Raw genomic sequence first — 14,126 nt, forward strand, 5'->3', positions numbered from 1 at the left:
CGTGAGTTGTCAGTAAACACGCAAGGTAAAACTTGATCACAGGCGGCCGCTAAAATCGATGTCACTTCCGATTTTGCGATTTTACTTGTATGACCAAAAGTACGATAGAAAAATTGAACTCTGATGGAACGTAACAAAAATCTCCCGAAATGTTTTTCGCTGATGGCTAATTGTTTTATTCTCGATCGACACTTCCTAAAAGTTCCTTCTGCTCTCCTTAAAAACTACATATTAATATTTATTTACTTTTTCGTCAATATTTGTTTTGCATAAAGCAGGTTAGCAAAATCTGTACCTTGCTTTGTTCGCATTTTTGAGCGTTAAAATAGAATTTTTGGGCGTATGTTCCTGACAGCAAAAGTCGCATATTTTAACGTCCCCCATCCAGATACTAACCCCGCTGGAAAGGGAAAAAAAACTTTAGTAACATTGGTCTTGGAAAGGTGTCAGAAGCTCAGAGTACACGCTTAAGCTTGTGGTGAAAAAGAAGTTGTAAATGATCAACATATCGGCTTTGAAGCCAAATGTTTCTCGATTTCCTGTTGTTTTCTTCAATCGTTCTGGGCTTAGTATTTTACTGAACCACATGTCTTCTTAGAGCGTATATAGCAAAGATGTCTACCATGGCACCGTAATGATTTACGATACCAAACAATGTCGTGTACTATTAGAGCTACATATTGTGGAAGGACTTGAATCTCCTGGAAAAAACAAAACGCCGCTCAGTTGACAGTTATGGAAAAAAACACTGTCAAGTTACTGCACTACCACACGCAATGCGTTCTTACTTTAAAAAATATCCCGTATCTCCTCAGTTCTACCCCCCCCCCCCCCCCCCCACCTCCAGACTAAAAATCCCGTATCCCCATAATTTTTTTTACCTAATTATCCCGTATCCTGATCGCTTCTCGGGCTTTTGGCTAAGATTAGTTTCTTGGCCAAGGACTACGGTCAAGTACTATTGTACAACGTACGGTACTTTTCCAGTGCCGTAAGGGGCAGGCACAGAACAGTTTCGGCTGTTTGTCTGTTCTCTCGAAAACGATGACAAGGGTTTTTTGGGTTTTTTGTTCAGCTCGAGTGTAGAATCAGGACGAACTGTTGTAGTTTCTGATAACTATTTACCACTTGTAGCTTTTGTTGAATTTTGAATCGATGATAGAGAGAGTTTTGGCGATCTCAATCCGGACTGGACTACTGGATTTAAGGATTTTTCTTAACGAGATTTCAAGTTATTGTGGAACGTTTGGTACCAAGTTACTGAAATCAAGATTATGGAATTGTAAAATTAGAACTTTGGACTGGACTATACAACACGCAATTACGGAATTTTTGAGCATTGAGAGAAATAGAGCACGGATGTTGTCTTCTTGTCTTCGCCACGGCAAATTTATACAGTTTGCAAGGAACTAAACCAGGATTACAGAACCAGACGTCGATTACAGGGCCCGGTTGTTCGAAAGCCAATTACCTTAATCCAGGATTAGCGTAAACTTTTGTTTCATGTTTTCAACTTAATAGTCACAGTTTCCTTTGCTTATTTTTGTTTTTCAAGATTGACTTCTTCTAATGTAAAGTTTTTCTGAATATCAGCCTTGAACAGCATTTGGGAGTAGAGGATAAAACTCGTTTTAAAACCCAGTTTCTGAACAACTGGCCCAGGATGATAAGTTGTTGAACTGTGATTTGTAATAAGTTTTTCGGATGATTTAAGGCTGATCCTGTAATTTTTGGATGAAAGGAGTTAACGAAGCAAGTAAAACTGTAGGATTTGAAGTAAGTCTCCTTCCAAAAAATAAATAAATAAAAGATCCCGTATCCTGATAACCTGCTAATAGGGCTTCGTTGTTTGCATTTGCAAATTTAGTAACATTAGTAATGAGTTTTTACAACAAAAAACTTTAAGTTATATTACAGATGTATCTTTCTAGTAATCTTTCGCCATTTTCCGAAGTCTACCTGTACTTGAAGTTCACTGTAACTGGACAATTTGTGTTAACTGTTTGCGCATTCCACGGATACGCCCTTGTAGGCGTCTTGTTTATATAAAGAAGAGAGCTGACTGAAGAATGAATGAAGGCTGTTATGATCTCACACAGGACACTCATAGTCTGGTGGATATGGAATCAACTAGTTTGCAATATTAAAACATTTTGGCAGAAAATAAGTATTTTTTTGTGCCTTTTCCCGTCATCTTAGGTCTATGGAAGTGTTGACAAAGTCTACTCAACAAAAAGAGACTGCTGACTTCATAAAGGTGTGTTCTTGAAATTTCTTTTCATATTTTTATTGATAATTAAAAGTTTCTATTAATCAATTTTCAGTTCTGGGGTTTGCATGCATAAACTACATATATACAGTACATTTTACAGAACATCTGGGAATACCAGTATACACAGGTTTTCACCGGCCATTCATTGGTATTTTGAATTGAATTTCCTCTTGTCTTCTTCTGTTTGCAGAAAATTCAGGTTCAACTTGGCCACTCTCTCCCATTAGGGTCATACCTGTTAAAACCTGTCCAAAGAATCTTGAAATATCATCTTTTACTGCAGGTGAAATGTTTGCTTTGAAGTAGCTTGCAGTGTCTTTATATAGCTAAGCTAGCACACAAGAAAACCTCTTGCGTGTATTTTCTGGTTTTTTTTTTATAAGATTAATGAACCCAGGCAATTGAAGGAACCCTCAGACAAGTGGGTCATGAAGTTTGCTTGTTCAATGGACAAGATGTTTTAGGCCTGGTCAAAATATAGGACTGGCCACCTGCATTCCATACAGGCTTTATCATGACAATAGTAACTGAAAGGCAGCTTGTTGGACTCCTATGAAAATTACAGATTCATTTATAGTATATTTTATAGTATGTATGCCAGGTTGCACTGTTGGTGAGGCGATTTACATGTATGAAGACAATTTAGTATGGAAGCCTTGAGAATTTATCTTAATCCAAAACAATAATATAATTAAATTTCTTAATTACCACACTGGTACATGTATAAGTCTGCACCATGGAGTATGGTTCATAGTGATTTACAATAGGTCAGTATAAATTGCAGACTGCAGTCTGTAGACTGCAGACTGGGTCTAAAATGCAGACTGAGGCCTATTTTGTATTGTAGTCTGCATTTTAGACCCAGTCTGCAGTCTGCATTTTATACTGACCGGATTTACAATATAGTAGAGCTTCTGGGATACCATGTTATGTGTGATCCTCAGTAAGCCTGAATTTTTGATTTGGTTTTGTTTTTCTAGGATATTCAAAAGCATTTTGACAAAGAACGTTATCCTGAAGACTATGAAGTTATTTCTGTAAGTATCTAAAAAAAAAAGGAATAGTCTGTGCACAAACAGTTTGTGAACGCTCCAGTATTTACCAATAAAAATAAAATTTCAAGAAAGCCAAGAACCATTTTCTCTCTCCAGCTTTGAATGTTAATTATTTTCCTGCAACCCCTCTCTTTCTCTCTCTTTTGCTTTGCCTTTGCCTCCAACCCATCCTCTTCTAAAAGAAAGGCTACAGAATGTACTATGTTGTACTCTCTAACTGCTTTTGTTCATGCAGGATGCCCTAAGTGCCATGACAGATGTGGCCCATCACATTAATGAAATGAAGAGACAGCACGAAGTTGCAGTCCATGTGCAGGTACTTATTATAAATGAAGTGAATTAAATAGAGCATATTACATGGATGCGCTGGGTGGTGCGGTGGCCTCATGGTTAGAGTGCTCAACACCGGAGTTTCACTACTTTTATGGACCTTCTTATTAAGAAGGGTTGTCACTACAACACTGTATTACGTAACAGCAATGTTATGGTACCGACACCAATTATTGCTCAACACAATGCACCCACTATTGTGGCTTAATAGGTTACCATGGCAACATGAAAGCTCTCCAACAACACCCTATTTTTCATCTTTATTTGCTTATATCTAAAAAATGAACTAGGTGACCCCCATTTTTTATTGTAGAATAGTGAATTAGCAATCTGAGTTTTAAAAAGCTCTTGGGAGCCAATTCAGGGCTATACCTTCAATTCACAATGATTGAAGAGGTCGGGGGTTGACATCCCTGGAGTGAACATGCGAGCCATGCAAGTCAACATGTGAGTCAGACAGTTATTGAAAGCTAACCATTTTAAAATGGTATTTAGGTAAATACTGTTTATTAGCATTCAGGGGTTTCAATAAGCACCGACGGCCGACAAAAAGCGTCGGCTGGGTCGCTCAGAGAAGTCGGCTACTTTTTACCCTACATTGAATTAATTGAAGGATTCCTTCAAACCTGAAGTAAAATTCATTTCTGATCGACTTGAATGTACCTTTTTAAGCCTCAATTTCAAAATAATTATCAGGTTTGATATTGCCATCTTTGAGCTACAGTGCACGGCTATAACTTTTGTCCGCATTTTTGCCTAGACCAACCGTCACATTTTTTATGTAATTCAATTACGTTTAGTTACGTTTCCAAACATATCAAGACGTTTAATGTAAAAAGGTCGTTATTGAGTAATCGTTGCATCAAGACTTGTTTTCCAAAAACAGTAAATTTTTCGTTAGTTTCATCGGCTAAGCCTTTTCGTTTGTTCAGATTAAAATGACATATTCTTATCGTTCGACAGAAATGATTTCTCATGTTGAGAAATGTTGAAATTTGCACTTGAAAAAACGCGCAAGAGAGGTTTGCCATTCCCGGCAGCTTGAAATTGGTAGTAATGATGACATGAAGTTGTCGAAACATGATATAACGTTAAAAATCGTTAATTTTCCTTTTGAAATGGTTTTCCAAATCTTTCTTTGCTGGAAATTATCAAAAGGATGCGCTTAATTGCACACTCAGTGTCTCTGTTGATTAGAAATCTTCCTTCATCTTTGTACTCAATTTGGTGCCCAGAATGCTGGAAATCACATTTCAGAGCTTCCAGATTTCACAAACGTCTGGGCAGCATGCCCCTAGACGAAGGAGCCGTTAGGCCCCTTCTTGATACAGTCGGCTACTAGACTCAAACCAGCTTCCAACTTCAAATTTTATTGAAACCCCTGGCATTATTTGAAATGGGTGCTTAGACTTAATTATGAGGCTCACATGGCCCGCTTGACAAGCTGGCTCGCAGATAGTCCAGCCCTGTTAATTCCATTTCTTTCATCTCCCTTTAAACAGCAACAAAAAATAGCTACCATAATTAAATTTTGTTTGATTTGATTTTGGTTTCGTAAATTACACTGTAATAGTCAAGAGCTCCTGTTCTCTGAATGTGTAAGCCTGAGCCCTTAATAGAGTTTATACAATCATGATCATTATCAATGTCATCTTTTGGCCACTATTGGATATTACTTATTTGTTGATTCCTCTTGTAGGAGATTCAAAGTCAGATGTCCGATTTTGAGGTAAACAGTTGAAGCTGTCGTTTTTCATTTTTGTTTTCAAGAATCATTTCACTTCATTGTTATTATTCTTTTCTTAATTGGTTTAGGGACCAGACCTTACAACTTATGGCAACCTTGTCTTAGAGGTATCTACTTGGATTTTATGATTATTAGAAAAAAGTAATTTTATTGCATTTAATTTTCCAGTCCTATTGTAAAAGAAAGGGTTAACCCATGGGCCTTTTTCACATTGCTCCCCCTTAACTCGCTTCCAAACGCATCAATTTAAGGCTTGGGCTACGAACTATATTGTCTTTAATGAATGAAATGTTACGTGAAATGAATCATATACCGAACTGCGGATATGAAATCAAGTAAAGCTATGATCCTTGCAGTTATGGATGCAATTTTAGCAAGTGCATAGAGAAGCCTGAAAAATTCAGGACTTCAATGTGGTTTGAACCTGTGACCTCGCAATACCGTTGTAATGCTCTAACCACTTTAAGTTACTGTACAAGACATGTCCCAACATTCCTATGTTATCTTCAGTTGAAAATGTTTGTTGCAATTTGAATTTTCTAATAATGCTGGTACGACAATAATTATAGTTCAAGTTACAGCATATTAGTCTTACCTGCATATGAGAAACTTGAGATTGTAACAATTACATTTTCAACTGAAGATGACATTGGAGTGTTGAAACAAAGCCATGTATTGTATTAAAACTTAAAATGTTGTCCTGTTTTTTTGAAATCTTTGCTGGTCTAGCTGTTGTTCTTGCATTTGTTTGGTAACAGTCAGTGGTTTCCTATAGTGTTTTCAGGATTTCCCAGGGGCTTGGGAAAAAGTGCCGGCAACTGTTGTTGTTGCCAGCTCATTTCGTGACTTTCAAACTTTTGCCAGCTTTTAGAAAGAAAAACTACTTGAAACCAGTAAACTGTCCACTTTTCTTACAATATCTACCTTTGCTTACCAATTGTGAGTCATAATCATCATAACTTATGGTAAATAATTAATATTCTACTTGTTTCTGCAGGACTCCTTTAGATTGTATGGTACAAGAACAGATAGATACCTTTTTCTGTTTGAGAAAATCCTGCTCATTACGAAACGGAAAGAGTATGGCTACTCATGCAAAGCCACACTGACGGTAAATTTTATGTATAGTTAAATAAATATATACTGGTCAGCAAGTTACCGTTTGAATACCAACATGAAGTTATCATTGCTGAATGATCATGACTTCAGAGTGAGCCATAACAGTGTAAAAAACCTTGAAAGTCAGATTGCAGTAGGCCTAAACTTAGTAAGCCTTTATGACAATGTGATATATCACTGCTCAATTTTTACAACGTTGCCAATATAACAACTTGTGAGGCACACCCGAAAACCTGCAGTTGGAGTAGGTAGTTTCCATTTTTATTGGTCTAGTTTCCTCCCTAGTAATTGGGTCCTGTCTATCTCAACATTCCTAAAATTCTTATCTCACATACATGCTTCACTAATCACAATGTCAATCACAGATTTTAATCAAAGCTCGCATCCATGTGGTTTACAATAATGCAATGATAATAATGAAATGGCAGTTCTGGCCAGCTAAGCCAAATGGAAGGTACACGGTCAATTGGAACTTGTATTAATTTTATTAAAGGTAAATAGCATTGAACTCGAAGGGAAAGAGAAATTTTTAGTATAATATTACCTCAGGTCAATTTGATGGACCAATTTTTGGCCATCCTGCAATTCAGATTCCCAGTGTCTTTTAAAAAATAAATGAACATACCGTAATTGATCTTATATATGCCCCATGCCAGGCGTCTATTGAATTTTAAGGGTGCTAGTGGGGGCATTAAGTAGGTATTTGGAAGTTTATTAGAGAGAGGGGTTTATTTTAAGGCAGTTCTTTGTGTGGGGAGGGGACGTCTATTAGTCATGGGGCTTTATTAAAGTGGGAGGGGGAACTGTCTAATACAAACTTTACACCTTATGGGGTGTTTATTAGATTTGAGTCGTTATTTGAGAGTTGGCATTTATTATATCATTTACGGTATCCCTAATTTTTCTTTTTTATCAGTTGTCGAACATGATGTTGTTGGAATCTGTACACAAAGAACCTCTGGCATTTGAGATAATACGCTTTGATAACCAGAAAATCACATACACATTTTTGGTGAGTTCAAAAAATGAGTGGCACTAAAATGCAAGCATTAGTGAGATTTAGCTTTGCATTTACATGAAACAGAAATCGGCAAACAGCAGGCTCTTGCTTGTCACAGAAGCGTGAAATGCTTTTCCGAAGTTAACTCTGTACGTACTGTAGTCTAGTCTACTAGACTTGTTTAGTCTAGGCTACTCTTACTTTTATTAGTTTACTTACAGGCAATCAAAAATAGTCTTATAAGTAATTTGAGATCTATATGTCTGGACAAAAATGCACATAATTAGATGCGTCATGAAATATCACCTTGCTCTCCTCCCCAAGTTCAACATCATTCACATCTGGGAATACAGACAATTAATGTCATAAATGTCCCACAAACTCTAGTTATCAAGTAAAGATAAACAGTTGTGGTAACTCTGACCAAAAAGTAATGCTAACTCTCGACAAACTTACCTTATTGTTGGAAATGGGTAACCAATGCTTAGACTTTACTAGTATTAACACTAGCAGGGTGGTCCAGTGGTTAGGGTGTTGGGTTTGCATGCTGTTGCCCTCGGTTCAAATCCCTTTCTAACCTCTGGTTTTGATTTGTTTCTGGTTGTCCCGGATTCAACTCTATACCATGCTTTGTAAATAGCCAACTGGTTGCCTCCTCTTAATCTTGTTTCTGTTAAATTTGAATTGTTTCTTTCACATTATAGCTATTAGTGCATTTCCACTATAAACAAAGCATTTACATTTAACATTTACATAGTGATAGATAGCAAAATTGGGGTTGCATCTAATAATGTGCATGTCTGGACATAAGTGGCAATTAAATCACAAATTTCAGCCTGCCATTTGCAGTATAGGCAATGCGAATGCTAGGTTTCTCTATAAAATTAGAGATCATTTAAGTCGAATTTGAAGAAAATTAGAAGCAGTAAATGATACCTCAAGAAACTGGTCTACAAATGTAAGGTGTTTGTGGGTTCATAAGCAAGAAACAGTGACTGCCATATTAAGAGAATGGACTTTACATGCAGGCTGCTTGAAATGATGTGAAATTGCCAACTGATCAGGTTGTCCATGTGATATGGGAACTATTCTGTCTTAGACATTAGAAAGTAGAAAAGGTTGTCAGACCCAGATACAGCATGCAAAGGAATTAGGCTTTTATAAGAAAGCGTTTTTGTGTCTTAGTAGTAGAGTTGCATCTTCTGATCTTTATTGACTCTTTTTAATTAAAAAAGGCAAGAAATCCTGATCAGAAACACAAGTGGACACTGGAGATAAAAGGACTGATCGTGGACAGTTTGGCAGCATCAGTTCCAAAGAAGGTTTGTCTGAGTTGTTTTAGAAGAATTGTTTTTTCCTATCAGGGATTCTGTATAAGAAAGTGTGACCATGGGTGACTATTAAATTCATTAAAATCAGCATGTAATTTTGGATCATGACACTGTACAATATGAATGTGTTCTGTAACATTTTGTACTTGTCAAACTTCAAGCAATTAAGATAAAATCGTTTTTTCACACGTAAAGTTCACTGGCGACTGGTTTTCGTCTTAGATAAGTGACAGTCTTGGAAAGTCTTAACATACATGTATGAAAGATTTCAGTTCAAGACAGAAACTTTTTGTCACTTTTCCATTGTTTCATTTCATTCCATTTACGGTATTCGTTTTTCAATAATTATTGTGGGAATTCATTTTTTCCGTTGTATTTTGACATAAACAACCACATCGAGCAAAATGGTTCAGTTTTGTCAAGTCTTTCATTATTTTGAACGCTTTGACGCATTAAATTCCTTTGTTTGTCAGACCAAAGCCCTCATTCTGGGAAAAGAGAACATGGATATGGACAAAGGAAAAACAGGTGAACTATACATGTCTAAGAGCACTGTTCAAGGACATTTATTACAACTTGCCATCACTATTGATGGACTGCTTAGTAAAAAGCACTTTGTATAGCATAACAAACAGCACAAAAGCAAGTTACTGCTCAGTAGCGTTCATTTGAATGGTCACGGGTTTCATTCACCTAGAGTCAAATATTTTTCGTTCCTAATATAAATCTCCCCTTCCAAAGCAGAATTTCTGTGCCGTGCATTAATTAAGCCACATAAACTTGACAGAAATGGCAGTAATTTGTACCCACGACCGTGATCTGAGAGGTATGGGTCTATTCTCGATTTTACGTCACAAACAGCTTTGCATTCCTATTTTCAAAGAAATTTTCTGTTGCAAAGCTGTTTGTGACGTAAAATCGACGTAAAATCGAGAATAGATCCAAATTACTGCTAGTTTTGATAACATTGCACGTCTTGCTCGGCAGATAAAAGCAAAATTTTGACATATAAAAATGGCAAAACATGTTTCCTTTTCTTGGGGAGATTAAATATTGTACATGAAAAATATTTGAGTTTAGGTACACTTTAACTCATCCTTTACAAGATAATAACCAATATTATTACCATAGGACCAATATTAGTACCATATTATTACCATATTAAACCAATATCAATACCATAGGACAAGACTTTTAGTGGTTTTATTGATTGGTTATACATGTATGTCAGAGATAATCAAGATAATCAAAAGTGAGAACCACTTTGTGCAACATGATAAAATCACCACACGAAAGAACATCTCAGTAGCTTCATTTGAATGGTTACACTTAATGATGATTTTATCCGCTGCCTTAAAAGTTAGAACTATCTCACACAGCAAAGTCAAGAGCACTGCAGGAAAGTAATGCTCAGTAGCTTTCATTTGATTGGTGTAAGCTTCTGCATTCCTCCAGTTGCATAATGGATGAACGAATTGCAAGGGCGAGTAGGGCCTTATAAAGTGCTGTATATAGAACTTGATGGACGTAGTAACCTCATCAGTCCACTGCATAAGGTACTATATTAAACACCCCACGAGCAAAGAGAATCAATCTGTATCTACTGAGCCATGGGCAGACAGGAGCAATAAACCATAGGTACTTGAGGAAAATTAGCCTTAGCTCAAGCCAAGAACAGTGAAAGCGTGTGTTTTCGTCCAATGGTAGTAGTTGGTCTATGGATGAAAGAGTTTATATTTTAGTGGTCACACCCATACAAGTTAGTACAACGCCTTTTGCATTAATACTGTTGCCTCCAATTTCACCTATAAGTCTAAATGGGAATTTCTTTGCTTCTTCTTTTCTTTTTAGGAATTTCAGAGGGGAAGAAAAGGACAGGATCCTTCCACAAACGTAACAAGGAAAAGCCAAAGATAAGAAGTAGGTTTAGAAGTAATTATATCAAGAATCTTATCTCAAAATCTTACAAAATTCCGAACTCGAAGCTTTCGACTATATCACATATTCTGTTGTCACGTGACGTCATGTGACAACAAATCGTGTAAAATAGCGGGTAGTTTGTAGCCCGCCATCTCACAATGTCGCCTGATCTGGGGTCCCGTTTCTTCCCGAATTTTCCCAAAGGTCTTCATACTTTTCGGGCCCGAAAAGCCTACCCAGTTTGTTTTTTCAAACCGTCGTGTTTTTCGGATTAGCCGAGCTTTTAAAGTGTACGCGAAGACGTCGACGAAAAGAAACAAAACAACGTAAAGTTGGTACGAAGAGCATAAATCCTCTGCACGTGCAGCACGGATTTTAGCTTACAAAGCGGTTCTTGTGACACGACGACGTGAAATCGCTAAATTTTAGGTTTTCGACGACAACGTGAGCCCGCAACAGGGAATCTTTCATTCTCTCTTTTCAGTCTGAAGCCGCTCGTACCACGGAACTTCGCCCACAATTCTACGACGTGAACGAGGTGGAATCATCGCGAAAGACTTTTACTGCCCAAAAGTTCTACCCAGGTGACGTTTTCAATCGACGTCGCCGTCGTTTTTTAAGGTCCCTATTTAGTGCTGCCCACGATGCAATAATGACTGCCCTCATTTTCTTTTGTTTTTCTGTTTTAGGAGCGACACTTGTGAAGATGAAACCGGTAAGTTTTAACGCTGTTGTAGTATGCCTTCCTCTTTCCCGATTGATTCATTAGTTGATTGATTGATTAATCTATCGATCCGTCTGTCGGTCAAATGAATGAATAAACCTCGTTGTGCGATTAAATAGTATACTGTATACCGTGACTGGGACCGGCTCTGTCCACTTCATGCAACCCTGGCTGTTGGTCCGCATTGTGGCATTCGGATAACTTGGTGACTGGATCAAGTATTTTTTTGGAGGAAAAAGGACCTTTCAAATGTGTTTTCAACTTTAGTGAAAGAAAATAAGTCGATTTTAGGGTGCGATCGATTGACCGTATTCCGGAATAGGAATACATGAATATAAGTTAGAAATCCTTCGTTTTTACGGAGATTCACATTAAAATTGTCAAACCTGCTAAAATGCTATTTAGATATTTTTTATTATCCTTGCTGCTTTGATCCAAACCTACCGTTTTATAATATCAACGTATTGGCCGGAATTCAATCGAACGCGCTCGTTTTCGATACACCATATTCCAAAAATGCCGCCATTTTAGTATTTTTTTTTGTTTGATTGGAAATTTGCCCATTTTGGGCGCGTTCAAGGTTAAATATTCTTCTGCATTTACTTTTAAAGCGAGGCCAAAAGGGTCAATTTGCAAGAAAAGAAAGAATACTAAAATGGCGGCCATTTTGGAAAAAAGTTGTATTACTGGCTGTGATTCTGCACGGTTGGAGTGCTCATGAAGATTCAAGTTCCTTTTGTTTGTGGCAGGAAATGGGCAAGAAGTCAGATGAGGAGAGCGATCCCAGATCCCCATCAGACGCTTATTCATCGGATGATGACAAGGTACTGGAACATTTATTGGTTCCCAGTGGTTGCCATCTAGAGCTATGGTATTTCATCACTTGACTAGAACAGCATAATGACATCCTATGTAAAAGTTTCATTGGGTTTCCTTGTTTAGATGTCCATGCGTCCGCCCTCTCTTATCAGTGACAGGGAAGAGGATATCGATGAGTGTGAAGAAATAAACGAAGACGACCTTGCAATGTCGCCTGAACCAAGTGGCGCAAGCCAAGGAGATGCCGAACAGGGAATAGATTCACCTCAGCAGCATGAAGATGACAAAGAGGTATTCCTCCTTACTTCTAGCCGAAAGAGACTCTGCACAACTAACTGATGACGATGACGATGATGATGATGATGATGATAGTGATTTGCTCTGAGCGCGACCTCGTCCTCAGGGTCTTCTCGGGTTTTCCACGTTGCGCTGGCCAGCCACCATGTTGAAAGTCGAGGAGGACTTTGGCAACAGTTGAGGGATTTGAGGTTGAGGGAGGCACCAAAATAGCCCACTTTCGAGATATTAAAATTCAGTCCTAAAAAACAAAAGGCATCATCTCGAGGCTCTGGGGAATAAATATAAGGATTTGTATGAGTTTATTCCCCAAAGCCTCGAGATGATGCCTTTTGTTTAGGATTGTAATTCTTGACTATTTTTTTTTTCAGTTTTTCAGATCTAGGCTTTATCAATTTTTAAAGCTTACCTAAGACGTAACAACTAAACTCTGCCGTGTTTTTCTTGTATCTCAGCAGCAGAACGGCCAGTGTACAGAGGAACCCACCGAACAAGTTACAGTGTATTCAATAGAAGATGCTCAGGGGAGGTGGTGGGGGACTGCCTATGGCAATGTTGTTGTTGAAGAAGAAGTTGAAACAGATAAATGTTTTTGTGAAAGAGATTTACAAGACCTGGACGTGGTTAAGAAATCCCCTCCTGTGTTGAGAAAAACGTTCAAGCAGCCTCTCCAAATGCGAGGCTCTCAAAAAGGCTCGCAACAAAAGCAGCTCTTCTATGTCCGATGACGAAAGCGCGAGCGAGCGTGGAAGCGTGGACGTCACGCGCGCATTCACTGATAGCCCAAGGCTACTGAGGCGATCATCCAGTGGGCATCGCCTGTTGGAATCAAAGCTGAGCGGAGAGAAGTCGTCATCAGTGAGTGATTTGCGTAGTATTGAAGAGGACAGCTCTTCGGTGTTCAGCTGTAGTGAAATAAACTAGTTTGCAGGAATACTCTGCCATAACCACGACAGTGAGAAAAGTATCTCGGGCATTCAGTGGCTCTTCACCTCCCTGTTGAAAAAAGCTCATCAAGCGAGACTCAGATGCGAGCTGCGCAAACTCGGTACATAGTAGAGTCGGGTAACTCTCCCGACAAAACGACCTCCGTCTCAAGTACAGACTCCTCTCATCATCATGATAATCTTGAGGAGCTCCTTGCTTCCATTGACCGTGATCTGGACGAGACTCGTCGCACCATTTCCTGTGCGCAGCTGTTGGAATCTGCTTTGCTTATAAAGAACGACGGTCGACCGCTCGCTTCCGCAGACTCGCCTACGGATAGTCTAAGGCGCAGGCGCCGTCCACGAATCATTGATTTCTCTTCGGAAAATGGCGTTGGAAACTCAAATGACACTAAAAAACCTTCTAATTTACGAGAAAATAGAAGGCAAAATTTGCGCGGCAGTCGTGGTCATGACGAAATGGACACAAACTCTGAAGTTACACTGAGACCGCATGAAACAGTACATGACGACCTTGCTGAAAGGGAGATGCCAGCAGAGACGAAGAGGTAACGCCTTATGAAGA

At 38.4% G+C, this 14,126-nt stretch overlaps 1 pseudogene; it reads left to right on the forward strand.

Moving 5' to 3' along the window:
* Positions 1-14,126, forward strand: part of LOC138049524 (uncharacterized) — a 28,083-nt pseudogene that overhangs the window by 11,652 nt on the left and 2,305 nt on the right.

This window comes from Montipora capricornis, chromosome 5 (assembly GCF_036669925.1).
Source record: "Montipora capricornis isolate CH-2021 chromosome 5, ASM3666992v2, whole genome shotgun sequence".
Lineage (NCBI taxonomy): Eukaryota > Metazoa > Cnidaria > Anthozoa > Scleractinia > Acroporidae > Montipora > Montipora capricornis.